Raw genomic sequence first — 25,567 nt, 5'->3', positions numbered from 1 at the left:
TATATATGTAAAAACAGCATCTTGATTGTAAATTTTGCTTTCTGATTTTTGAAACACAATAAATTTTCAAAAAATTGTTTTTCCCTAGCTGCTTGGAATGGGGTGATAAAAAATGATGTTATCATTTCATATTTTGTATTTCATATTTCATTAGAAACCCAAAGTAATTGACTCTGTTTGGTAAAAGATGATGTATTCAGCATCTCTTATTTTGTTATCACCATTGTCTGATAGATTGTTTTGTAAAACAGGCAAAATGCATCTGTCTTGAATATGAATTACAGGATACAGGGGGTCATAGAACTTTCATTTTGTGTAAAAAATGTATCTAATATAGTTGAATCAGATTTCTTTAGCTTTTATTTATATGTTGATACCCAGGAACATACTGTATTTATAATTCTGAATAGTTATTCAATATATTTCAGACAGTACCTCTTATTATAACAATGAAGAAGGTGTACATTGTTTATACTCTGTTTACTTAAAAAGATTCAGTATTTTTGAAATTACATATTCTCTTATGCACATATTTTTAAGAAAAAAATAAAATAGATTAAAGAACATAAAAATACCAAAAATAAGAATGAGAATAGAAGGTACATTTAATTATCTTCTTATCTGAGTTACTTGATGAGAGTTAATGAGTCACCCTAAAAAAACTCAGCAATTGGAGGATGAAATATGTTAGCTGATTATTATCCTATATATTTATGTCATATGTCTATAGTGAGAAATATGTTATATGTAAAGATAATAGGCATGTGTCACATGACAATGGGGAAATATGACAAGAGATTTATGGTTAGAACTGAACTTCATGGGAATATAACAATTGCAATTACATGAACTAAAAGGACCAGCATATCACAATATCATTTGTAAATACAACCTTTTGGGACCACCATCATATATCCTGTCTACTGTTGATTAATACTTTGATGTAATGCATGAATATATAACATATTCTAACATCTTTGCTTATAAATGTATGCATCCAAAAACTGCTATTTGTGAATATTGGGCTAGTAATAAGCTTAGTTATATCAAACTCAATGTTCTCTCACCAGGAATAATATTATTGAGGATGATGATTACATTGTGATCAATGTCTTTATATAATATTGTATACACACTGGCTTTTCCCCAGAAAATACACACCCACACCCACACCCACACCCCCCCCCCCCCACACACACGCTTTCTGGGCATGTAATGTTCTACATCCTTTCCCATCAAATAGCTTCAGTTCTACTCTAAGACCTTATCAGACTGTGATCAAAGTAATGCTACAAACACTTTACTAAAGACTTATGAATGAGTTTTCAGTGGTAACATATACCCGGGTAATAAATTTGAATAGACAATGCTGGAAATTACCGATCTTAAATGTCCCATAGCCAGTTTTAAATTTAGCTCAAGCTTCTTGAAAAATTGACAAGGTCCTCCAAACCCTTTATCCTTATCATTCATCTTTAACAAGAATGCTTGCCATATGCTAGGTAATAGATTATCTCATGCAATCTATTGTATTTTAGGAAAATAAAAATGCAACACAGAATCTCATACAAACCTTTTGTTACTTTATTTAGGTAAAATTTATCAAATTTATAACTCATCATTCCAAGTAGTTGAAAGAATATAAACTGGTGGCTTTGGTATATTCAAAATTTTGAGAGCCCATCATGGTACTTAGTAACAGAATATGCTCATCACCATAAAATTAAACTCCACATCCATAAGGAAGTCATCCTCCATTTACCCCGTATTAGCCCTGATGAACATGAACATGTTTTCTGTTATCTACAGGTTTAGTTTGGATATTTCATATAAATATTATCATAAAATATCTGACTTTCTGAATCAGGTTTCTTTTACCTGGGAATGATTTCCAGATTCATCCACACCATCATCCATATCCATATTTTATCACTATAGTAGGCAAATTATACCCATTGTAATCACATACCATGTTTTATCTACTTATCAGTGGATGGACATGAGCATTATTTCCCCTTTTTCCCCTTCTCAATGTTCCCCTTCCTTTATGGGAACACTACCTGATACTCTGTTATCTAATATTGCTATGGTTTGAGTTCACCCCCAGCATTTCATGTGCTGGAAGCTCCAAGTGGCCATGTTGAGAGCAATGTTCAGATCAGAGAAGCAGAGATCTCATTATGTGATTAATGTATTTCCTAAGAGAATGGGTTATCAACCACTGAAATGTGGCCACACATTCTCATGCTTACACATGTCCTTCATCTCTTTATGCTTCTCACGCTTACTATCATGCAGCTAAGCAGCATGTGGCTCTCAGCAAAAGCCAAGAAGGTACCAGCACCCTGCTCTTGCCTCTCCAGCCTGAAAATTGATGCTCCAAAATAAACCTCTTTTATTAATAATTCATCCTATGCATCCTATTTTGTAGTAAAAGAACACTAATTAAAAATGTGTCTCTTACACATTCAAAATACATGCAAATATAAATTCTGATAAAACTTGTCTTTAAAATTTCAATTCTATTTTTATGTATCATATTACATTGAAGCTATATGATTCTTAGTCTACAATATGTTAGACACTTGAGGAATAAGTTCATTCATTTACCATTCACATAATATGTAACATACATATCCATTTTGAAAAAAGTTCATAAATTGAACTTTTAGTGTATATAGCTTAAAATTTCAACTTCACATTAAATACATATAACTTAGTTATATTTTTGAAATCAGGAAAATTGACTTGAGTACTTAAGAAACAGGTAAGTTTGAGGAACAAAAAAAAGCTGATTCATACAATTTAGGATTAATTTTTAAAATTCTGCCAGGTCAGAAAATTGCTTTAAATGATTAACATGACTTTCATCGTGACTTAAGTAATCAAAAGATAGATAAAAAGAAATGAGAGATTGCTTACTTGCTGTGATGGCATGTTCAGAAAAGACAAGTTGGTTATAATCTATATCTTTCAAGTGACACAAGTTATTAAACACTTACATATGTAAAAGGATAATACAAAAATATAAGAGTTTGCTTTGGAATGCCAACAATAAATAGAAATATCCTTTTCTGGGAAGCTTTGAGGAAAAGTAGAAATGAGTAAAGTTTAAGTAACATGTATCAAGCTGTGCTTCAGAAAATGCTTGCAGTTTTAACTCGAGTTTGCTTTGTGGTTTCTTACTTGCTGGGCAGGAGCTCTTGTTACCTGGTGCCCTTCTTAGAGCTTTTTTGCTGCTGTTCTTTTTGAGATGAGGTCTTGCTTTCTGCCCATGACTGACATGCACTGAGATTCTGCTCCTTTTGCTTACTTCCATAGCTAGGATGACAGAAATGTACCACCACATCCAAGCCTTTGTGTTTGTTGTGAGGTAAGGTTTCAGGAACTTGATGTTGAAGCTAGCTGGCCTCAAACCTCAATCCCCTTAATCTCTCCCTTTCTGCTATCTTAAAATATTTTTCCATAAAAATAATTTTCTATTCATGATGTAATTGTATTAGATCAAATATAAAATTAGAATAAAACTGGCAGTTGTCTGCAAAATGCCCACAAAGTATAATTGAAAAATCAATATTCAAATTGCAAAATGTGAAAGTTTTTCTTCATGTAATTGTCAAAAGAAATCTGGACCGAAATATGGGAAATATGATTTGTAGTACAATTTCTCATAAATATTACATAAAGAAAAGTAAATTGACATACTAAAATTTTAATACAAAATTATTAATTCATACTTTAATCATTAAACAGTAATCTATTAAGATCTTCAATTGGCATATGAAATAAATATATAGTATTCCTATATATAATTAATATCCCATACTTCATTAAATTGCAAAAATTACTAAACTTGTCCACTATGATATTAGTGTTTTATTTTATCCCAGTTGTAACTTGCAACTGTCTTAAAAAGAAAGAAAAGGTAGAGTATATTGTATATATTTCACAAAAATTGTTTCTACTGAAATTTGAACAAACCAGGTTATATTGAATGTCTGCTTCCTTCCTCTATCTCTGCCATTTTGACCTAGTATTCCAAGTTTCAGCTAAAAATTTTATTGAAAAAAGAATTTTTTTGTTCAAATCTATGTCATTGTTCCACGTAGGACAGCATTTAAAATTCTGCCACTAAGTCGATAAAATTCACTTTTCACTCTGATATATTTGTACAACTGTGTTGAATCAGATGTAAAGTGGTACCTCACGCTGTCAAGGGAAACCATGAATACAGAGAAGCTAAAATCTTCCAAAATGTCTGTAGTTAACTAAATGCTGGTGTTTAATCATCCTCCAAGAGAAGGTGTTTTGGGATTTGGATGAATGCCTTCAATATTTTTTTGTCATTGTTGTTTTCACAAAATTATTTACCTTTTAAAATGTATTTTTATTGTAAAGGCCATGTGCAGAGGGGTCATAGTTATGTAAGCCAGGTAATGTGTACATTTCTTTTTGAACACTGTCACCTCTTCCTTCTCTTTTTTTTTCCACTCCCAGACCCTTCCCCCACAAAGTGTATAGCTCATTTTCAACATACTGTCTAGTGAGTACCACTGCTGCATTTGTTCACCCTGTGTCAACAGGGCACAGGAAGAAGCTTGTTAGGCCAAATGCTAAAGACAAGACAGGGAGACACTTGTGAGATTTTCTGATGATCTGTCTGGGAGGATGAAAGTTTTCTACTATGAAGCGTAGACAGCTCATGTTTATATTTTGTCACCTATTACTCATATTTTTTGTCCCTTTCTTTGTTCCTCTAGGATCCATATTGATAATAAAAGTCACTGGTCTGGCAGAAAGCACTAGGTGGGGTCAAGGAACCCATTTTCTAATAGAGTCCATTCTACACATCATAGGTCATCTAGGTAGTGAAAGCAAGATCCAGATAAAAGGTTTGTTCTGTTGAGTGGCAACTCCTTTGTACAACTACATAAGGAGAAATAAAAAAAAAATTTAAAGGTAAAAGGTTGTTCTTTTTTTTTTTTGTCAGTTGTGGGGCTTCAACTCTGGACTTGGGTGCTGTCCCTGTGCTCTTCAGCTCAAGGCGAGCACTCTACCACTTGAGCCATAGCACCACTTCCAGTTTTTTAGTGGTTTACTGGAAATAAGAGTCTCAGAGACTTTCCTGCCCAGCTGGCTTTGAACTGTGATCCTCAGATCTCAGCCTCCTGAGTAGCTAGGTTTACAGGACTGAACTAACGGCACCCTACTTAAAAGGTTTATTCTTTATCTTGGCAGTTTTATTTTGTTTTGTTTTAATGGATGGCTCATCAACTAGTCTGACTGTGTTCTGTTAGATTGTACCTCAAATCAGAGGCAACTTAAAAGCTCACAAAATGAATATAAAGAAAATCAACAAATAAAGAAAAACACAATATACTAGAAGATGGTTCCTAACACACTTCAGTTAGGTTCTAATGAATCACACTGGCACCTACCACCACAAAACCATTAAGGACAGACTTTTAAAAATCAGATTAAGTTCAAGTTTTGCAATCTTTTTTTTTTTGGGGGGGGGGGGTCCGGTCGTGGGGCCTGAACTCTGGGCCTGGGCACTGTCCCTCAGCTCTTCAGCTTAAGTCCAGCACCACTTCTGGCTTTTTTTTTCTGCTTATGTGGTGTGGAGGAATCGAACCCAGGGCCTCACGCATGCAAGGCAAGTGCTCTACCACTGAGCCACCTTCCCAGCCCCAAGTTTTGCAATTTTTTTAAAAGTGTCCCACCCAGGAAACACAGGAGGAAGATGGTGAAAGAGAAGCTGGAGGCCAAACAAGCTCGTTCATAGAAAGCAGTTTTAGTGTTCCAGTGAACAGTCCTAGGCTAGAGAATCACATCAAGTGTGCCATCACAGTCCAGAGAGTTTGGCCAAAGAGGGAAAATCCAGGCAAGGAGACAGATCTGAACACTTGCCAGTAGCTGCAGCCACAGTGGTGGCAGCAGTGGCATCAGTGGTGGCATCCATGGCTGCCATAACGACAGAGAGAGTCCAGGACAAAGGCACCAGATGCAGTGTGGGAGCAGATTCTACTCACCACCAGCAAGAACTGACAAAGAGCAGATTACTTCATCCTGCTGATCGCAGACCAGGGACAGCCCAGGAATCTGACATCCTCACTCCTTATGGAGCAGTTGTGGGAAGGCTGCCCCTCCCACACCACCAGAGATCTCTATTTTTGGTACAGACAAAGGCACTGCAGAGGCTGAGCAGCTAGCTCCAACTCAGGATTTGGGAGAAAATGAAAAGAGCCATTCAGCAGGTCACAGGAACCTGACCTGAGCTGCCAGGCTCAGCTCCACCCAGGGGAAAGTCACCCCTCCCAGGGCAGAGCTAACTCTGCCCTGGGAGGGGTGACTTTCTTCACTGGGTAAACAGAGGCAGAGGCTGCCCCTTCCCACTGCAGCCTAGACAAACAGTTGAAACTCCAGGCTGGGCTCTGTGAACAGAGCCAGAGGCTGCCTCTTCCCACTGCAGCCTAGACAAACAATTGAAACTCCAGGCTGGGCTCTGTAAGTGTCTTAGGAGTTAACCTCTCAGGGAAAAGCTACTGATTGCTGATAGGCCTCAACCCTGCCCAGAATCTAGCCTCATCACATCAACTCCAAGCTAGAGGAAACAGCCAGCTCCCTCTTTTGTGGTGCTCAAAGCAGATCGTCCTATCACTGAATTAGCCTGGGAGGTGGATCACAAAATCCTGGGTAATACGTAGCATTTTCCTGCCTGCTCAAACAAACTGACTTAAGAAATCAATCAAGCCACAGGAAAACCAAACACCATAAGCAGACCAGAGACTCTACTAAGAGACTGGTTCAGACACAGGGGAGATACAAGATTCCCCCCTTCTCCCAAAAAAATATTAAACTCTTTTTTCTACATTTTAAAAAATTTTTAAATTGTTTTCTTTTTTTCTCTCATAATTTTTATTTTAGGTGTATGTGTGTGTGTGTGTTGTGTGTGTGTGTGCTTTTTTCTTATTTTTTTTCTTTTCTTTTTTCTATTTCTTTCTTTTTTTGCGTGACTTAATTGCTGTTCTGCTCATCCCCAGATATATATCCATCGTTGATTATGAGACCTTATCCCAAATTATGTACATACTTAATCCAGAAATTTATTACTCAATTCACAATTGCTTACACTTAACTTCTTTAATAGTAGTATTATCTCTTTATATCTATATAATTTTCAAGTATTCCAATTTTAAGAATTTATATTTTTTTAATTTTTTGTGTTTCCTTTTTTTAATTTGTCAGTCATGGGGTTTGAACTCTGTGCCTGAGTGTTATCCCTCAGCTCTTCATCTCAAGACTAGTGCTCAATACTTGAATGACAGTGCCACTTCCTGTTTACTGAGTAATTTATTGGAGATAAGAGTCTCACGGACCTTTCCTACCCAGGATGGCTGTCAAACACGATCCTCCTATCTCAGCCTCCTGAATAGCTAGGATTACAGGTGTGAGGCACTGGCATCCAGCTCTCATGTTTCGTTTTATCTCTCCCTTCCTCTTATCCTATCCTTTTCTTCTCTCAACATCATTTCTTTTATACTTACATAATTTTTAAGTGTTTCATTTTTTAAATGTAAATTTTAATTTTCCATTTTTTCTTGTTGTTTTTTTTTTTTAAATCTCTCTTCTATCATTCTGTCCAATCCATTTCCCTCTCTGAGAGTAAGATTTGGTTAAATTCACTCTACTTTTACCTCTCCATATCCCTCTAAACCTATTTTTTCCCCACAATTCTCCCTAAACCTAATAATTTCTGGCTTGCTGAATCCCTCTTTGATGTTCTCAACCCATACTCCATAGTTGTTTGATGTTGAAATAGATTGTATCTGTTGAAATAGGTTGTATCTGCAGCCATTTTGACTCTGCAACTAAAGAACTCTGGTTGATGCTTTTGTTTAAGCACAAAAATGGTGTTACTTTCATACCAAATGGGCAGAACAAGCCGGAGAAACACAAGAAAAATGGGAAGCCTGGGTATCGCAACTCACCCTCTGGATAATCAGGTGACAGAACAGTTAATGAAGAATCCAGATGAAAGTTCCCAAAAAGTTCTAAAACATTACTGGTAAACATGGTGAATGAAAAGATTGAAACCCCACAAAAGACTCAGTGTGAGTGTGATAGGGAATGAGAGGAAGCAAAATAAAGATTAATCCAGGAATCTCATGAGCATGAGGAAGCTACTCAAAGATTAATACAGGAATTGCATGAGCAGGCTGAGAATAGTCAGAGAAATACAGGAATTGCATGCGAATGAAAAAGCTAATCAAAGAGTAATACAGGCATTGTGTAACCAGGATGAGAATAGACTAAGATGAATAGGGCCATTCATGAATCCATAAACAGACAGCTGACGGAAAACAGAGAGACCACAAAGGGAATGCTGAAAGGAGCTAGACAGAAGGAAAGGGAGTCCAAGAAAACAATAATCAATCAATTAAGTGATTTGAGAATAAACACTGAACACCAAATTAAGGAAGTAAAGACAAGATCTAAAACAAAGCTCCAACAAAGAATTTGAAGCCATCAAAGCTGACCAATTAGAAGGAAAGAAAATAAAAAGCAAAGTAGAAAGTATTGACAGTAGGTTAGACCATGCAAAAGATCAATTCTCTGGGATTGAAGACAGCCTAGATGTTATAGAGAAAGACAACTATCCAAGACAAATCAAAGAAATATGATAGCTCTATTCAATATATGGAATACCCCATCAGAAGACCTAATCTAAGGATAATGGGTGTAGAGGAGTTCCAAGAGACAGAAGGTAATTGTCTAGGAAATTTATGTAACAGGATCCTAGCAGAGAACTTCACAAACATGCAAAAAGTTAGACCTATTCAGATACAAAAAGCTTTCAGAACCCCAACTAGATCAGAACAGAACAGGATATCCCACTGTCACATTATAATCTGCACAGGATCAATTCAGATCCAGGAAAGGATCCTTAAAGCTGTCAAGGAGAAAAGATCGATCACCTATACAGGGAAACCAATTAGAACAACCTCAGATTTTTCAGCAGAGACAATTAAAGCAAGAAGAACCTGGAATGATGTATGCCATGCCCTAAAGACAAACAACTATCAACCAAGAATACTGTACCACCTAAAATCTCCTTCATAGCTGAAGTTCAAATAAAAACCTTCCATAGCAAAGAAAAACTGAAACAATATACCTCCACCAAACCATTCCTACAAAAGATACTTAAACATCCCCTACACATAGAAAACCAACAAGACCACAATAAAGGCCAAGAAAATGCAGCCAAACTGAGAATCCAAGAACCATAGGAAGAACCCAGTTGTCAGAGCCCCCAAGAAGGTGGATAACATGGCAGGAGCTACCAAACACCTCTCAGAGCTAATTCTCAACATTAATGGTCTTAACTCTCCAATTAAAGCAACATAGACTGTCTAGTTGGATTAAAAAGCAAGATTCTTCTATCTGCTGCCTTAAAGAGTCACACCTTACCCATAAAAAACAAACATATTCTGAAAGTGAAATGCTGGAATAAAATCTGCCAAGCAAATGGCCCCCATAAACAGGTAGGAGTTGCAATCCTAATATTTAATCCTATTTAATATTTAATCAGATAGTTTGTCACACAGATATTTCATTGTTTCAGCGAATCAGTTTGCAACTGTATTTGTGTATTTCTTCAATTAATTTTAACCTTTGCTTCATGAATTTTGACAGCTTATTTTTATCGACACGGGTGTATAGGACCTCAATGTGCTTTTAATTTATCAAAGGCTGTTTTAGGATCACTGTAGACATCATACTATATGTATAGCATGCTATATGTATAAATTAAATTTTAGCTGTGACATAATTATAAAAATTATACATATTATATACTATCTTCAAGCTGACAGACTGACTTTTAATGAGTAAATTGCTACTTACTTTTACAGCAGTTTACATAGTTATGATTAAGCCAATGTTTTTTTAAAATAAATTTATTTTTTATCTTGAAATAGCTTTACAAAAGGGTTTCAATTCAACATGTCAGTTTATATGAATACAATGTTTGGTTATTTGTTTCTAGCTGAAAAAAATGTCTTCTCCCTTTTCTGCTTTATTTAAGAATTAACTGAATAGTAGAGAATAAGAATTATTTTTTATTGCACCATTTGTTAGGAAATGGAAAGACTTGGAAAGTAAGTAAGCCAGGCCCAAGAAACATGGGTCCCATGGTTTCCCTTGTTTGCAATGACTAGGACATGTCTAGGACAAGCAGAAAAGGTCAAAGACTATGTACATATGACCACATGAGATAATGTTAAGGAAAATTTACCCCAAGACAGGGACACAAGTGACTTTTTTTTTCTTTCTTGTTATTGCTTTTAATGTACTTATAATGCACTATGTGATTCTTTTGTTTCTTTATATGTTCTTCAACCATGGTATAACCCCTGTTTTCACTGGATTTGATCCAGGTGTTCTGCATCTTGTATATACCTTTTTGTAGTTTGGGGAGGGGAAGGGATATAGCAGAATGCTTAAATGGGGATGCAGGTTGACCCATTGTGACGGCGAGATGTATAGGAGACTATGTTGAAAAGAACTTTACAATGTAGGGGCCCGGGGCAGGAGGAGTTAGGGAGATGGGGAGGGGAGTGATGGATGGGGGGAAAAAAGGAGGAGGTAACAATGCTGGCTATGAAATGTACTCATTACCCTACTCAAGTAACTGTAACCCTTGTGTACAATACTTTTACCATTTATATATAAATATATATAAAATAATTATTTTGTAAATCCTTATTTCCCTCAGTGGGTATTCTTTCTTCTTTATAGTTTCTAGTATGAATAATTAAATCAATTTTGTAAATAGAGGCTGAATTTAGATTATGATTTTTTTCAGATATTTTCAAATTATAACTGAATTAAATTTCTCCACAGATGGATTGTTGTTCCATCCTAGCTGTTGTAAAGTATGACTGGCAGCATTGTGGTTCAATGTCATTTCCTCATCTTAACTTCCTACAAGTATTTCCTTCCTATATGATAGAAGACTTCTCTCTTTGGATCTTAACAACTAGTAATTGCTGTAGGATGTGTTTTTGTAAAAAGCTAGTTATCACCTGTTCCATAATCACTCTTAGACATGTCTCTTACCTCCCAGCTCCACAAGTGGGATTTCCACAGCCAGTGTTCCTGCCTCACCCCCTCCATGACAATCAAACTTTGCCTTCTATTTATGAGAAATCTTGAATGAGAAAAATGTTTACCACATAATATCTGGAGAGAAGACATCTGCCTAAAGTGATTTCTTGTCCTTCAGAAACATATGCTTTGCTAGTTGTATTATTGAGTAAGAGACAAGTATTCCAGCAGCCTCTGAATTTTGTCCCGATGAAGGGGACCCTTTGTCATAGCTGCCTCTCCTTTTCTGTTAGCTGAACTGATCTGTGCCTGAGAGACAAACGGAAGGTTTTGTATTTTATGTGTTCTCTCCCCCACCCCTTTTCTAAGAGTAGGACAGCTTACAATTCATATGAGAAGTCATTTTTATGTCTCTTTATCACAGCTAGAAAACCTGTGGTCAGCTGCTCTATTGAAGGCACTTTTTTGTTTTTGCCATTGAAATATCCTCCAATTTTTGACTTATATATCCAGTGGAGGAAGCAGAAAATTGCTATCAAGACAGTAAAGATTCCTGGAGTGCCTGACCTGGCATGCAAGCTCTCATGCAGACTTAAAATAGTCACTATCATTTCAGATTTCTTTCCTTACGATTTTACAGTTGTCTCACATTTCTGTACTCTTGTGCAGGTGAATCACTTTACCACTCCCAAGTTTCATCAAGATGGCAAGGCATCCTTCTGGATTTTATTCCATTTCCTCTTTCCCACCCTCCCTCCATTTCTCCCTCCCTCCCTCCCTTCCTCCCTCCCTCCTTCCCCCCTCTCCCTTCCTTCCTTCCTTCCTTCCTTCCTTCCTTCCTTCCTTCCTTCCTTCCTTCCTTCCTTCCTTCTTTCCTTCCTTTCTTCCTTCCTTCCATCTTCCCTTCCTCTACTCTCCTTTTCTCCTCCTTTCCTTGTTTCCTTTCTTTTTTCAATAGTTGTAACCCAAATTTTATGATTTGCCAACAAAAATGGTTGGGTCTGTTTATATGTTTTGTGTGCTTATTAATAATAAAACAAAATCTTACATTTTAAATATCTTTAACAAAAATAAAGTTATATAAATTATTTTTAAGTTTGACTGTTTTTAAAATACAAATAAAACATATAGGGGGTTATATACATATATAGTTAAGGGACTAAAGTATAAAGTCATATAAATTATTTTTATTTTAAGTTTGACTGTATTTAAAATAGAAATAAAACATATAGGAGGTTATATGCATATACAGTTAAGGGACTAAAAGTTGGTATGCTTAGGGGAGGATGCCAATGCTGTAATTCCTCTGAACAACTAAAAAGTAGTTTATCAAAATAAATAATGTGGTATATTTTAACATAAATTCGTTATTAAAGTTTCTAGAAAAGGCATTAAATAATACTGAAAGAAGTTAGAGGTCACTGAACGGCTCTTTTTTATCTTTTCTTATTTTTTTCTTTTTTTATTGTGAAAATACTGTACATAGGGATTACAATTACATGGGCAAGATAGTGTGTACATTTCTTTTCAAGCATTGTAGCCTCCTCCTTTGTTTACCCTTCCCATCCCTTCCCATCACTTCCCATCCTCTCCTCACCTAATCCTCCCCCCCCAAGTTGTAAAGTTCGTTTTTGACATGACAACTTGTACTTCTCATTGTTGCAAAAGGTCCACCTGTATCTTTATTTAAACGACTTGTTTTTCCCCTTCCCCTCCACAAATTATACCGACATCAAATAGTGAAAGCAGGGGTTATACTGTGGGGGAGGGACATACAAAGCAACAAAGAAATAATCTTATAAATGCTTTAGAAACAAATGCATGAAAGAAAAAAACATTAAAATACATATCTTAGGGTTCATTTTCCTAACATCACCTTATCTGACCTTTTCTGCTTGACTCATACATATACTAGATATTGCAAATAAGGGAAATCATGGGACCTATGTTTCTTTGGGCTTGGCTTACTTCACTTAATATAATTTTTTCCAAATCTTTCCATTTCCTAACAAATGGGGCAATGTCATTCTTTCTGATGGAGGCATAGAATTCCATTGTGTATATATACCACATTTTCTTGATCCATTCATCTACTGAGGGGCATCTGGGTTGGTTCCATATCTTAGCTATGGTAAATAATGCTGCAATAAACATAGTTGTGCTGGTAGCTTTAGTGTGGTCTTGTTTGTAAACATTTGGGTAAAAGGCCAAAAGTGGGACTACTGGGTCATAGGGGAGCTCTATGTGGAGTCTTTTGAGGTACCTCCATACTACTTTCCAAAGTGGTTGAACAAGTTTACACTCCCACCAACAATGAAGTAAGGTTCCCTTCTGTCCACATCCCCTCCAGCATCTGTTGTTATTAGAATTCTTGATTTTTGCCATTCTAACTGGGGTGAGGTGGTAACTCAATGTTGTTTTGATTTGCATTTCTTTTATGGCTAGGGAGGTTGAGCATTTCTTCATGTGTCTATTGGCCATCCTTCTTTCTTCTTCAGAGAAGTTTCTCTTTAAGTCATTAGCCCACTTATTTATTGGGCTGTTGTTTCTTTGAGGATTTGTTGTTGGGGGATTTAATTTTTTGAGTTCCAAGTATATTTTAGATATGAGACCCTTGTCTGTTGTATGGCTAGTGAAGATCTTCTCCCAATCCGTGGGCTTTCTATTGATCTTGCTAGCTATGTCCTTTGCCATGCAGAAGCTCTGCAACTTCACGCAATCCCATTTGTCCAACCTTTCTTTGATTTGTTGTGTTTCCGGGTCTCTATTCAGAAAATTTCGGCCTGCGCCAAGGAGACCTAAGGTTTCTCCTATTCCATCCTGTAATGTTTTCAGGGTGTCTGCTTTGACTCCGAGGTCTTTGATCCATTTGGAGTTAATTCTGGTGCAGGGTGATATATAAGGAGTGGGGGGAGTATAGGAAAGGATGGGAAGGGGAAACAAAGGAGGAGGCTACAATGCTTGATAAGAAATGTACTCATTATCTTGCCCATGTAATTATAACCCCTCTGTGCAGTATTTTCACAATAAAAAAAATAAAAAATAAATATCTGTGCTATAATATAGACTATTTTAAAGTGACCTATATTGGTAGTGTCAATATGTATAACAAAACATAAATGAAATAGCAAGTTGTTCATATTTTAATGCAGAAAAATGCATTTTGTTTTATTAAAATATCTAGGTATTAAATTGGAATATTTGTATAACTCTTTTGCATTTTGACTCCTAAATTCTATCATGAGTATAATATAACTAACTTTTTTGCATATTGACTCTTAAGATTCATTAATTGCAGATGTAATTTTAGGTATTTTTATTTAAAATATGTTAATCCTTTGTTATATAGATCAAACCTTGGTTGATTTTAATTATTAATAATGTTTTAATTATCACTGAAATGGCACATATAACTTCACTCTATAACATAAAATACAATAAGCCAGTTTATAAGGTGAATTATTTACTACTATCCATAAAATTCATGTTTTCTCTAGATGTATAGAGACCTAATGAATTATTTTAACTAAAGAAACTGTATTCCTCATTGAATAACTCATACAATCTTCATGGAAAATATTTCTTCTTTTTTCAAGCTCTAAAGTATTATAATATGGGTATGCAAATATGAAGCAAAGTATATTTAGTGAAATAATTAGACTAATAAGATTTCTATTTAATAATTATGTGTAATTAGCTTTAACTGGAAACTATATGTTAACATTTTTCCAAAACTTTTCTAATAAATCCTGTTATCAACTCGTGCTATAAATTATGTTATTTTTGAACATTGGCTTACAATTTTAGTAAGTTTGAGTTTTTGTAGTTAATAATAATGTAATACTTGTTTCTCTGGTTTTATCCTAATCTTAAAATACATAGAATCCAATACAAAAATTCTAAAGCAGAAAGAAGAATCATTTTGAAGCTATATTCACATAAAAGAGAAAACAATTATTCTTTGCACATTTGAAACTAGTACGAAAGTAAAGCAAATAACATATCTCTGGTGGACAATTTTCAAGCTAATGACACTAGTTAATAATACTTGGCATTTAGGTCCTGAGAAGGTGGCTCAGTGGTAGAGTGGTAGAGTCTTGTATGCATGAGGCCCTGGGTTTTATTCCTCAGCATCACCTAAGCAGAAAAAGCAAGAAGTGGCTCTGTGGCTCAAGTGGTAGACTAGGAGCCTTGAGTTGAGGAGCTGAGGGACAGCCTCCAGGCCCAGAGTTCAGGTTCCACGACTGACAAAATAAAAAAATAATAATACTTGGCATCATCTAGATAGGTAAATTAATTTCTTTTTATTATAGAAAAATATAAAGAAATGCTAATGAGAATTATTAGTGTTGAGATAACCTCTGAAATTAGACAAAGTGAATAAACTCTCAAGGACACAGGAAAAATAATACATCTGCCTGATATCTGAACCTATTTATCTCCTCTGATACACTGTTAATTTTTTTTTTACCATATATACTTTGTACTAGTACTTAGGATTGACTTTGTATGAATAGTTTTTTAGTCATATAACCACAGGATAAACAGTGAATTGGTCCACTAACCAGTTGTGATTGTCATGTGTTTATATTTTTATGTATATTCCCATGTGTTTATGGAAAACTATGAGTTCTGACATCAGATATGGTACTGAAATATTAATAGTATCTCACATTCTATACTTTGACATTATCATTGCACTCCCGTATTTACTGATGGTCCAACATCAGTGACTCTCTTTCTCTGACCTCTGATTTCTCACTGTGTCAAACACTACTTTATCACTATTATTACATTCTGGAAAGAAGTAGTTTGCTCTCCTACGTGACATTTCTGTGATTTAAACATCATGACAGCACAAAGATAGCTAACAGACAGGCTTGGTAAAAAAATCACTTGCCTTTTTCTAAGAGTTCCAACACTGATATGGTCATTCAAAGCAGATTTACATATGGCCACATTTTCTCATTGGCAAATGATATTTACTTAAGGATAATGACTAGAAGCTCAGGGAAGATGGTGGTGAAACAGTAGGGAACCACCACAGCTCTCTCCAACCAAATAGAGAATTCAAGTTCCAATTCTCAGTTCCCCCAAGAGATTGACAACAAAAAGACAAACAATCAAGAGAAATACAGGAACTCAGAAAAGAAAACAAACAAACAAACTTCAACAAACCTATACAAAGAGGAAAAAACACAAAGACCCTTTCCCCACCTCGAACTGGTGGCACAGCTCCTTGCCAAGATGCCAAAGTGGCCTAGCCCGCGGTGGCTTGGGACTTCAGATACACAGCGATCCATAGGATTTCAGCACAGAAAACTCACACAGCCCCGTGGCTGTGGACAGTGTAAACAAAGACAAAGACCATGAAACCCAAACCCAGAGCTCCCACCACCACCCAGCCCAGCTTACAATCATCACAACAGAGAGCAGTGGCGACCAGCAATCTACAGTACACAGATACAGTGATCTGCCATACCACCACAGGACAGCCCTTAATCAGTTCCAGGATAAGTGAGTACCCCACAGGGGTGCACTGCCCATCCCACCACGGGAGATCATCACTCGTGGTAACGCAGAGATAGACCCAGAGCCCTCCCCCTCCCACTTGGGCTACTAGTCCCACTGAAGCTGGGAACTGTGAAAGCACCCCAGCAACCAGTGGAATACACCCAGGTCAGAGCCAGTCCTCAGTTGCAATCAGGAACTGGGTGCACAGGCTCCAGCAGCCCCACCTGTGTGCTCCAGGTAGGTGCTCTAACAACTTAAACAGAGGGTCCCTGGCCGAGATAATTATGTAGTTAATTATTTCCATTGATGTGGAAAAGGCTTTTGATAAAATACAAGACCCATTCATGTTAAAAGCTCTGGAGATAATAAGAATAGAAGGAACATTCCTTAAAACAATGAAAGCTATCTATGACAGACCAATAGCCAATATTATACTAAATGGGGAAAAATTACAATCAATTATCTTCAAATCCTAAAACAATCCCACTCTCTCCACTCTTCTTCAATATAGTTCTGGAATCCTTAGCCAGAGCAATAAGGCAAGAAAAAGACACTAAAAGGGATCCACATAGGGAAGGAAGAAATTAAACTATCCCTATTTGCAGATGGCATGATAATATACCTTAGTGACCCCCAAAAATCCACTCCCAAACGTCTAGAACTTATAAACCACTTCCGCATAGTAGCAGGATACAAAATTAACCCTCAAAAATCAGTTGCTCTCTGAACACCAACAATGTACAAGCAGAAAGGGAAATCAGGGAAAGAACCCCATTCACAGTAACACTCCCCCCGCCCCAACCAAACATCTAGGAATTAAACTAACCAAAGAGGTAAAGGACCTGTTTAGTAAAAACTGTAAAAACCAGAAGAAATAAATCAAAGAGTACACCAGGAAATGGAAAGACCTTGCATGTTCTTGGATAGACAGAATCACTATGATGAAAATGGCCATACTTCCAAAAATGATATAAAAATTCAATGCAGTTCACATCTAAATCCCAATGATGTTCTTTACTGAAATAGAGAAAACAATAAAAAAAAATTGTATGGAACAACAAAAAACCCAGAATAGTCAAAACAATTCTAGGCAAAAGAATCAATGAAGGAAGGATCATGATACCAGATTTCAAGCTCTACTATAGAGCCATAATAACAAAGACAGCTTGGTATTGGCACAAGAACAGACCCGAAGACCAATGGAAAAAGATGAAAAGATTCAGAAATGAAATCACCTACCTATAATCAGCTGATATTTGACAAAGGAACCAAAGATATACAGTGGGAAAAACATAGACTCTTCAACTATTGATTCTGGGAAAACTGGGCAGCCACATGCAGAAAACTAAAAATGGACCCCAGCCTGTCACCATGCGCTAACATCAACTTGAAATGGATTAGAGACCGTAACATCAAACCTGAAACTCTGAAACTACTGCAGGACAGAGTAAGAGACACTTGAATTTATAGGCACAGGCAAGAACTTCCAGAACAGAGTCACAACAAACTGGAGAAAGACTTAACAAATGGGACTACCTTAAAAAAAAAAAGGGAGAGATGAATGAAGCAGAGAAGGGGTGTGTGTGGGGAGGGTAAATGCAGTCAAGAATTTAATGTATATCCACAAAACTAAGAAAAGCCAAGGGAAGGGGTGGGCTGGGAGGGATAGGTGAGAATGTTGAAAAGGGTGACATTGATCAAAATGCATTTTTAAATGGTAACTCCTTTGTACTACTACTTAAAGATAATAAAAAAAATAGCATTACCCTCAAAAACAAAAATAAATATTTAAAAAGAAAAAAAGAATAATAACTAATGTGTTTTTTCTGTAGTTTATAATGGACATTCTCAGAGATTGCTTTTATTCTCTATGATTGCTTTTATTTTCTTATGTATATGTTAGATGAGGAGAAAAATTATGTGATGAGGATTGGTGCCATTTTCTTGTACTTAACTTCAACTCCCTTGCTCAAATTCTAGTTTTACTATGCTCACCAGTATTCTTCCTACCATTTATCTCCTATTGCATTTTGAACCAAAGATGTGACTTGTGCAGTTCCGCTCTCTCTTTTCCTGTTTAATGGACTTACATTTAATATAACCTTGGAAAATTTCTCCTATACACTGGCTTTTCTTTTAAATTTCTTCATGATGGTCTTTCCATACCTTCATAGGATCTAATATTGGACTATGTCAATGGCCCTTCATTCTTATTTTTGTTTCTGGCTATACTTACTCATTTTATATTCTTAACAATTTTTATCTCTAACCACATATACAGTAAAGATTCTGAAATGAATATTTCCAGCCAGTTTTAAACTAGTATTAATAGTGAAGATCTGTGTCTTTGATATCAGTCATTCCCAATAGATCTTCTGTGTTTATGTTAATGTATGTCTTCACTCTCCACTGTGGCTAGAAGCCATATAGGATTATTGTATATGTAAGATTCCATTAGTTTGTGAATTAAAAGCATTGAATTCCTAATTTGTTCAAACTTAATTAGTTTCCTTTATAGTTTCCCTTGTCTAGGGGTTAATAGCCTAAACAATATAATTGACCTAGTCATTCTTCATGATTACATGTAAATGTGTTATTCAATATAATTACATGAGTATATAGTACGAAACATGATGAACCCATTCTTCCTACGCCACTAGTAATCTTTGGAAACTTTAGTCTTATTTTAAAACTTCATATAGAAATTGAACACTAAACCATGAATCTACTACTATTTTTTAACTGCATTTCAAGTCATTGTAATAGACAGTACATCTGGTCCCTACTTCCATATTACCTACAAATTGTTTTTCATAGGAGACTGGGCAGAATAAATTATTTACAAAGTAATCATGCCATGTCATTTCTTGCTTGGAAATTTGAAAGTGTTTCCCATTGTACTGGTGGCAAAGCTACTTTGTTCACAAGGACTTATATTTTTCATAGTGGTATACCTGAGCTTTGTTTCTCTTATCTCAGTCCATTCCTCTCACTTTTGCCTCCTCTAGTTTGGTGATACTGAACAACTTGACCTTCTGTGAATATATTAAATATTCCCCAGCCAGAAAGTCACTGATGTATTCTTCCCCCAATGTTATGTTTAGATATCCCTTTGTTGTTTCCCAGTGCAACTCTCTCAGATAGCTGGGTGAATTTGCTCTGTTTGAAAACTTTCCCTTAGCAAATTCTTTAAAATACCAATCCAGCTCCTATAATCATAATTTTTTTCTTTATAGATCCTAAAATTTCAAATGTTGCTTGCTGTGCAATTCTATACTTTTTTAATATCTGAACAAAAGAAACCCATGTTCATTAACATATGCTATTTGTTTACCTTTCCTCAAGTACCTGGCAATTGATAACTTACTTTGTTTCTATGATTTTCTTCCATTCTTTACTTTTTCTACAAATCAAAGTATAAGATCTTCAGGAAAGTTTAGAGAATTCACATTATTTTTTCTCTAAATGTTTTCATTTACAATTACATTTGGATCTGGTGAGCTCTGTTTAGAAGGTAATAAATTGTTGACTTATTATTTAATAAAGTAGGCCACTTCTTGGGTGAAGTTTAGCAGATTATGACTTGAAATTTCATCCAGTTTATCAAATGTTTCAGTATACAGTTGTTCATATATTTCCTTATGGTAACTGGGATTGGATTTATGAGATGGAGTTTTCTCTGTGTAGACTCAGCCACATGAGTGCTTGGATTATAACAATGTACTACACCCAATTCTAGATTTCTTTTGGGAAGTGGTGGTGGGGCTTGAACTCTGGGCCTAGGCATTTTTTCTAAGCTCTTCAGCTCAAGGCTGGCAATCTACCACTTGAGCCACAGTGACACTTCCATTTTTCTGGTGGTTTATTGAGGGTAAGAATCTCACCGAGTTTCCTGCCAGGACTGACTTTGAATTGTGATCCTCAGATCTCAGCCTCTTTAGTAGCTAGGACTACAGGTATGATCACTGGAGCCCACCCCAACTCTAGGTTTATATCTGTCAAGTCACATAGAAAGAGTTTCTCAAGAATGGACATTTCTTTAAACATTTCCCTCTTTCTAAGTACAGTTTCTAATAATGATCATATTTTAAACTCTTGAATTCCAAGATTATTAATGCAACTAGAGTGAATTAAATGGCAAAAAAGCTTCAAAAATGATGATCAATTCTTAACCCCACATTTCTTTAATTATTAAAGTTAATGTGTAGAGTTTTAGAAAAGACAAATTTTACAATTATTTTCTAGCCTCCCTTGAAGAATTTACTCTGCGTTTTTATTCCATCTTCATTTAATAGAAAAAAAATGGAGGCTTCACTACTATGATCTAATTAGCCATGAACAAAATTTATAATTGAAGAAGGGGAAATCTATTTTTGAAACCTATTTTTTTAATAAAAAAATAAAGATGATGTTTAAGAGTTGAATGCATCAAAATGTACAATGATCAGAATAATATTCGTGCCCAAATTATTTTAGAATTTTAAGTTGTAATGTATACTTGAGAAACATGTCTAAATAGATATTGATTTTATAGGTTACTACATACTTATCAGTATACATTAAAGTTTTCATGTAAGTAACTCTTTAAATGGTCACAATAACCATATAAGGCAAGTGAAACACCAACAACACAAGTAAGGCACAAACTAGAGCCAAGTCCATAATTATTAAAAGAGAAAGTCAAAGACTTAATAAGACATTAGCATGGAGTCTATAGTCAGGGCCATCATACTACTCCCTATCTCTAATACAGAACAAAATTCCTCGAAATATCTCTCTACAATGAAGAAGAGGTGTTTGTTGGACACTAGCTATTTAAAAAAGGACAGCATAGGAATAGCTCTTCACAATTGCCTAAGTTGATAATATTTGTTTGTTTCATAATATTATTATAGATGATATAAAGGGTTTATATTGTTTGTTTTGGCCAGTCCTGGATCTTGAATTCAGGGCCTGGGCACTGTCCCTGAATTTCATTGCACAAGGATAGTGATCTACCATGTGAACAACAGATCCGCTTCTGGCATTTTAGTAGTTAATTGGAGATATGAGTCCCAAGACCTTTCCTACCTGGGTGGGCTTCCAACTCTGATTCTTAGTTCTTCCCTTCCTGAGATTACTGACATAAACCACCAGTGTCTGGCTATATTTTGAAAGTTTTTAGTTGTATTAATTTAATATATAGATACAAAGTGTTGACATCACTCATCAGCAACAAAAAAATTTTTTAAGACAAATCAGCTACAAATCAGTAATCAAATGCATTAAATTGTACACACTAAGGTTTGAATTTAAACCATGTCCCACAGGAACATGCACTGAAATCTTGGTTTCCAGTTAGGGATATCATTTTAGAAATTAATGGAAATTTTAGGGAAAGGGCTTTGGTTGGACAAAGTCAGTTACTTGTGGCTTGTCCTTAATGGTATCTTGTTCTGGTTCTTTACTGTCTTCTTTTGTTTTACTGTCATGAAATAAGCAGCTCTCATGATGATATTTCTGCCTTACCACAAAACTACAACCTCTAGGAGCCAAAATGAGTTTTTCCCTCTTTAAAGTGCTTCTCTCGTGTGTTTGTCATAGAAAGGAAAAATATTTCTAGCCCAGTGATATAAAGCACATGGTTACCCTAGATTATGGACACTTTCTAATAAAATTTACTGATTTCCCTCAAGATAAAATTTCTCAGTATCAACTTTTATTATGTACAATCAAGTAGTTAGAAAGTATAGTTTATTATCTTATTTCCTTACTGAAAATTCAGTATATTGTGAATTAATTACTATTGTGAATTCCACATATTGGGAAATTCTAGTGGCTACTTCAATTCCAGCCCTTATTTGAAAATTAATTTCACAATTTCAGGCCTCAGATTCCTTAAACAAAAATGAAAATTTTGTGTACATCATCATTAATAGTCAGTCCCACTAATATTACTTATGATTGTCATATATATGAAAATGTACATTATAAATTGCAAAAATTAAATTTCTGAAATTCCATTTTAGGTATGCTTATTGGCTTATTAGTCAGAATGTTAAAATCTCAGATCCTATATTCAAAAGAAAAATAAAAATATTATATGTACAAATATCATATCAGAACAGATCACCAGTAGTATGGCATAGTGTGAAATATAATCAGTAACCCTGATTCTTTATCATTATTATAACCATTTAATTTGACTACTTAATATTTGTGTTATATTTAATAATATTGGAAAAAACTATCACAAGTATGATAATGACTGAAAACAGTTATTCAAGATAGTTTATATGTCAGAATTTTGGTTGACAATGCATTTCTGAAAACTGTAGTCTGATTTGATTTAGGTGTGCATTCCTATATTTTTCATTTTATCTACCTATTGAAACTCTGAAGATGTATAAAACATGGATAATTACATTGATTTTCACTCTGAATTTGCCTGCTGCTAGTGTAGTTTTAGAGCCTACACTTACACCTGACTAAGGATTTTTTTTCATAAACATCAAAACCCACCTGAAATTTGGAAAGAATAGATAAAATAGAAATGATGGTGTCAAAATATCCCTCTGGTCCTTAAGAACAGAGGTGAGCATCCTAAACTTTTTGTTTTCTTTTCTTTATTCTTCTTTTGTTTCTTTCTTTTTGTTTCTTTCTTCTATTTTTTTGCCAATACTGTGGTTTGAATTCAGGGTCTGGAGTTTACCTTGCTTGTTCAACTAGTGTTCTCTCACTTGATCTATACCTCCAACCAAGCTTTGGACTAGATATTTTGGAGACAGAATCTAAAGGACTTTTCTACTTGGCTTATTTTGGACCTTGATCCTCTAGGTCTCATTCTTTGGATTAATTAGTGTTATAGTTGTGAGCTACTGGTGTCCAGTTTCCTTTACATTTTCCTAATTTATTACTGCCCCTTCTGCATTTCCTTGGGTTATCTCCAACAAGATCTTTTCTTATCCTTTATTCTTATCAGTCATTGGATGAACAACAGTCTTTTTTTTCTTTATTTTTGCCTGTCCTGCTTAAATTTAGGACCTGGCTGCTGTCCCTGAGCCCCTTTGTGCTCAAGGCTAGCAATTAACTACTTGAACCATGAGTTCTGACTTTTTGAGTAGTTCATTGGAGATAAAAGTCTCACAGCAACTGTTCTGCTCAGGCTGGTTTCAAACTGCGATCTTCAGATCTCAGCCTTCTGAGTAGTTCGGATTATAGGCATGAGCCATGGGCATCCAGTCTTCATTTTTAATTATATAAATGATTAAAAATGATTCCCTTGATATTTTACACTTACAATTGTAAAACTCAAAAACTGTTGTTATTGATGAATGTAATTTATGCAAAATAATATATGTTAATGTATTAAGTATCAAATTTCATTTTTGCAAGAGTTTATAATATAGAAGCAGAATAAAATACAATGTGTATATAGAAAATATTTAGAAACAAAGTAACATTCCAATCTGTATTTTTATCTTTAACAATGACAGTCTTTTACATCTTGAAAACTCACATCCTACATTTTTCTGAACTAAAGGCCATGTTCTAGTATTACATACCTACAATATTGGTATCTGTTTTATTCAACAATTATCATTCCTTTATAAGCTTTAACATTTTTTTCCACTTGATAGAATTTTTAATTATACATATATTTATTGTAAAAATATTTTACAAAGGAGTGACAGCTACATGAGTAGGGTAATGAGTACATTTTGTAGCAAGCATTGTTACCACCTCCTTTGTTTTCCCCCTACCATCACTTCCCTCCTCAACTCCGCAACACCTCCCGCCCACCCCCAGACCCATTGTAAAGTTCGTTTTCAACATAGTGTCCTGTATATCTCGTCGTCACAATGGGTCAGCCTGCATCCTCATTTAAGCATTCCACTATATCCATTCCCCTCCCCAAATTACAAAAATGCATATACAAGATGCCCAACACTGGCATCAAATCCAGTGAAAACAGGAGTTATACCCTGGGGGAAGAATATATAAAAGAAACAGAAGAATCATATAGTGCAGTATAAGTACATTAAAAATGATAAAAAGAAAGACAAAACCACTTGTGTCCCTGTCTTGGGGTACATTTCCCTTAACATTACCTCATGTGGTCATAGGTACATAGCCTTTGACCTTCTCTGCTTGTCCTAGACATGTACTAGTCATTGAAAACAAGGGAAACAATGGCACTTATGTTTCTTTGGGCCTGGCTCACTTCACTTAATATATTTTTTCCCAAGTCTTTCGATTTCCTAGCAAATGGGGCAATGTCATTCTTTCTGATGGCGGCATAGAATTCCATTGCATATATACACCACATTTTCTTGATCCATTCATCTACTGAGGGGCATCTGGGTTGGTTCTATATCTTAGCTATGGTAAATAATGCTGCAATAAACATAGTTGTGCTGGTAGCTTTGTTATGACCTTCCTTGTGATTGTTTGGGTAAATGCCCAAAAGTGGGGTTTCTGGGTCATAAGAGAGCTCTATGCAGAGTCCTTTGAGGAACCTCAATACTGCTTTCCAAAGCGGTTAAACAAGTTTACATTCCCACCAACAATGAAGTAGGGTTCCCTTTTGACCATATCCCCTCCAGCATCTGTTGTTACTAGATCTCTTGATTATAGCCATTCTAACTGGGGTGCGGTGGAATCTCAACCTTGTCTTGATTTGCATTTTTTTATGACTAGAGAAGTTGAGCATTTCTTCATGTGTCTATTGGCCATTCTTATTTCCTCTTCATAGAAGTCTCTCTTTAAGTATTTGATCCACTTATTAATCAGGCAGTTGTTTCTTTGAAGATTTTTTGTTGGGGGATTTAGTTTTTTAAGTTCTAAGTATATTTTAGATATGAGATCCTTGTCCATTGTATGGCTAGTGAAGATCTTCTCCCAGTCCTAGGGCTTTCTTTTGATCTTGCTAACTACACCTTTTGCTTTGCAGAAGCTCTGCAGT

The sequence above is a fragment of the Dipodomys spectabilis genome, unplaced genomic scaffold, assembly GCF_019054845.1.
Source record: "Dipodomys spectabilis isolate Male_0828 unplaced genomic scaffold, ASM1905484v1 ptg000002l, whole genome shotgun sequence".
NCBI classification, from domain to species: Eukaryota; Metazoa; Chordata; class Mammalia; order Rodentia; family Heteromyidae; genus Dipodomys; species Dipodomys spectabilis.
This window is presented reverse-complemented; position numbering follows the sequence as displayed.